This window comes from Rutidosis leptorrhynchoides, chromosome 11 (genome assembly GCF_046630445.1).
Source record: "Rutidosis leptorrhynchoides isolate AG116_Rl617_1_P2 chromosome 11, CSIRO_AGI_Rlap_v1, whole genome shotgun sequence".
Classification (NCBI taxonomy): Eukaryota; Viridiplantae; Streptophyta; class Magnoliopsida; order Asterales; family Asteraceae; genus Rutidosis; species Rutidosis leptorrhynchoides.
Genome location: NC_092343.1, coordinates 100,277,380 through 100,281,651, shown reverse-complemented (window position 1 = coordinate 100,281,651; position 4,272 = coordinate 100,277,380). Strand labels below are relative to the sequence as shown.

The following is a 4,272-nucleotide window of genomic DNA, read 5'->3' as shown; positions in this document are numbered from 1 at the left end:
TTCAAGACGAGAAAGATGATCAGCGGCGAGATTTTCTGCTCCTCTTTTATCTCGGATTTCAATATCGAACTCTTGTAAGAGTAAGATCCAACGGATTAATCTTGGTTTGGCATCTTGTTTCGAAAATAGGTATCTAAGAGCAGAATGGTCGGTATAGACCACCATTTTTGCTAGAACGAGATATGAACTAAATTTGTCAAAAGCAAAGACAATAGCAAGGAGTTCTTTTTCAGTAGTTGTGTAATTTGTTTGTGCTCCATGTAATGTCTTACTAGCATAATATATAGGTTGAAATTGTTTTTCAATCCTTTGTCCTAAAACGGCTTCCATTGCAAAATCACTTGCATCGCACATTAGTTCAAATGGTAAATTCCAATTTGGTGTTATCATGATCGGCGCATCAGTGAGTTTTTCTTTAAGAATATAAAAATATTTGATACATTCATCTGAAAAGATGAATGGAGCATCCTTTTCTAGGAGTTTATTCATAGGAGTGGCAATTTTAGAAAAATCTTTTATGAAACGTCGGTAAAAACCGGCATGCCTTAGAAAACTCCTAACTCCTCTAACATTGGTAGGATGTGGAAGTTTAGCAATTACATCTACTTTAGCTCTATCCACTTCAATTCCTTCCTTTGAAATTTTATGTCCAAGAACGATGCCTTCTTTAACCATGAAATGGCATTTCTCCCAATTAAGTACTAGATTTGATTGTTCGCATCTAATAAGCATTCGTTCAAGATTAGCTAGACATGATTCAAATGTATCACCGAAGACTGAAAAGTCATCCATGAAAACTTCCATGCATTCTTCTATCATGTCGTGAAAAATCGCCATCATGCACCTTTGAAAGATTGCAGGGGCGTTGCAAAGTCCAAATGGCATGCGTTTGTAAGCAAAAGTACCATAAGGGCACGTGAATGTGGTTTTATCTTGATCTTCGGGTGCTATTAGAATTTGAAAATATCCGGAAAAACCATCAAGAAAACAATAGTAACTGTTTCCGGCTAATCTTTCCAACATTTGATCAATAAAAGGTAAGGGAAAGTGATCTTTTCTGGTGGCGTCATTTAATTTTCTATAATCAATACATACACGCCATCCTGTTACAGTTCTAGTAGGAATAAGCTCATTTTTCTCATTTGTGATGACAGTCATGCCACCCTTCTTAGGCACGCATTGAACTGGGCTTACCCATGGACTATCAGAAATCGGATAAATTAAACCTGCATCTAGCAGTTTAATAATTTCTTTTTTAACAACATCTTGCATATTAGGATTTAGTCTTCGTTGGCGTTGCACATACGTTTTATGACCTTCTTCCATAAGGATTTTATGTGTGCAATACGAAGGACTTATTCCTTTAATATCATGAATCTTCCATGCAATGGATGGTTTATGAGCTTTCAACACAGAAATGAGTTGTGATTTCTCATTTTTAGTAAGAGAAGACGATATTATTACAGGTAATTCAGATTCACCATGTAAATAAGCGTATTCCAAATGGTTTGGAAGTGGCTTTAACTCTAATGTCGGAGGTTCTTCTATCGATGATTTGTATCGATATCTGTCTTCTTCTTTTAGCATTTGAATTTCTTCTGTTGTTGGTTCATATCCATTAGACATTAGTGTAGCTAACATTTCAGCTTCATCAATTGGTTCAGTACCTTCTCCTAAAGAACATTCTCCTGTTCCTTGTAATTCTGAAAATTCTTCTAACAATTCTGCATGTGAGTCTATAGTTTGAATATAATAGCATGTATCATCTGCAGATTGCGGTTGTTGCATTGCTCTATCAACTGAAAAGGTAACACTCTCGTCCTCTATACTTAGGGTCAATTTCTTACCAAACACGTCTATCATTGCTTTAGCCATGTTTAAGAATGGTCTTCCTAATATGAGAGGAACTTGTGAATCTTCTTCCATGTCCAGAACAACAAAATCTACTGGAAATACTAAAGTACCAACTTTAACTAGCATGTTCTCCATTATCCCTCTAGGATATTTTATTGATCTATCGACTAGTTGTATACTTATTCTTGTTGGTTTCAATTCTCTAAGGTCTAGTTTAGCGTATAGTGAATAAGGCATTAAATTTATACTAGCACCTAAGTCTGCCAATGCTTCTATTGAACTAAAACTACCCAGAAAACATGGAATTGTGAAACTTCCTGGATCAGATAATTTTTCTGGTATCTTATTCAACAGCACTGCAGAACAATTAGCATTCATAGTAACAGCCGAGAGTTCTTCCATTTTCTTTCTATTCGTGATCAGATCTTTCAAAAATTTAGCATATCTAGGCATTCCTGAAATCACATCAATGAAAGGAAGATTTACATTTATCTGTTTAAACATATCCAAGAATTTGGATTGCTCGGCTTCAAGTTTCTCTTTTTTTATTTTACTCGGGTAAGGAAGTGGTGGTTGGTATGGTTTAACATAAGGTTTAGCCTTAACTGTGTTATCTTCATTAACATTTTCAACTACCGGTTCTTTTTCCTTATCTTGATCAAGTTGTGGTTCTTGTGGAGTAGGAATAGCTTCATCAGAAGTTACAGGTATTTCAGGTGGTTTAAGTGTTGTACCACTTCTTGTGGTAATAGCTTTAGCTGTTTCATTCCGGGGGTTAGCATTTGTATCACTAGGCAAACTTCCCAATTTTCTTTCACCTATTAACCTTGCTAGGTTACTTACATCTTGTTCCAGATTTTGAATAGAAGCTTGTTGATTTCTAAATGCTTGAGCATTTTGTTCATTGGTTTGTTTTTGAGATGTGAAAAACTGCGTTTGAGTTTCAACTAGCTTCGTCATCATATCTTCTAAATTCGGCTTTTTATCATCGGTTTGTGGTGGTTTGTTTTGAAAATTAGGTCTTTGCTGGTTGTAAGTATTATTGGATACTTGTTGATTGCTAGGACCTTGTTGGTTGTTGTATGGAATATTTCGGTTATAATTCTAGTTTTGATTGTAAATCGGTCTTGGCGGTTGATAATTATTCTGATAATTATTTCCAGGCCTTTGGTTTATGTATGAAATATTCTCTCTTTGTTCCATTGTTAGCTCAATACTGAGACAATCTTTTGTCAAATGTGGCCCTCCCCACTGCTCACAACTAATTCGTATTGAGTGGATATCTTTAGTCATCTTTTCCATTCGTCTCTCGACAACATCTATCTTTGCTGAAATGGAATCTAAGTCATGGCTAGAATCGGCTCTAGCTGCTTTAGATGATCTAACGATATCTTTTTCTTGATGCCACTCATGTGAGTGGGAAGCAGTGTTATCAATAATTTTGTAAGCATCAGTTTCGGTTTTCTTCATAATAGAACCACCAGCTGCTATGTCTATGTCTTTCCTTGTAGTGATGTCGCATCCTTGGTAGAATATTTGTACTATTTGACAGGTGTCTAAACCATGTTGCGGACATCCTCTTAATAACTTTCAAATCTTGTCCATGCCTCATATAGAGTTTCATTCGGTTTCTGTGTGAATGTAACAATTTCTCCTTGAAGTCTTACGGCTTTAGATGCCGGAAAGAATTGTTTAAGAAATTTTTCAACTAAAACATCCCATGTATCAATCGCCCCTTCAGGTAACGATTTCAACCAATCTTTGGCTTCTCCCTTTATAGTCCAGGGAAATAACATGAGATATATCTGTTCATCCTCCACTTCTCTTATTTTAAATAGTGTGCAGATCCTATTAAAGGTACGAAGATGTTCATTTGGATCTTCCTTCGGCGCACCACTAAATTGGCATTGATTAGTCACCATATGTAGAATTTGTCCTTTGATTTCATAATCTGGCGCATTAATGTCTGGATGAGTAATTGCGTGACCTTGGCCAGTGCGTTTAGCTCTCATTCGGTCTTCCATGCTTAAAGGTTCCAGATTTTCCATAATTGAATTTGTTAAATCTGAATCACTAGAGGATTCTGATTTAATGGTTCGTTCCTCAACAATCTCTGTTTGAATGATTGGTGGTTCCGGAGGAAAAATTAATGGTTCAGGATCTATGAATCGTCCCTGAATATTTTCCGAATTCTCAATTGTGAGGTCGGGTTCAAAAAATGGATTATCAACGGAGACAATATTAGCTAGATGTCTTGATCTAGTTACAGGTGGTGAACGTACAAAAGGTGGTGAACGTCTTGCTCGGTGCATTCACTGAATATCCTATTAGTTTTTAAAAGGAAAGAAAAATTATATAAGTTATCTAATTAATAGACTTTTCTGATTTTGCCCACGTTTCGAATAGCCAAAAGATGCA

At 36.0% G+C, this 4,272-nt stretch overlaps 1 non-coding gene across 1 annotated transcript; it reads left to right on the top strand.

Moving 5' to 3' along the window:
• Positions 1-3,412: 3,412 nt before the first annotated feature.
• LOC139879120 (small nucleolar RNA R71) lies at positions 3,413-3,518 on the top strand. The gene has a single exon (XR_011769973.1). It is a non-coding gene; the product is annotated as a small nucleolar RNA R71 (small nucleolar RNA).
• The last annotated feature ends 754 nt before the right edge of the window (positions 3,519-4,272 follow it).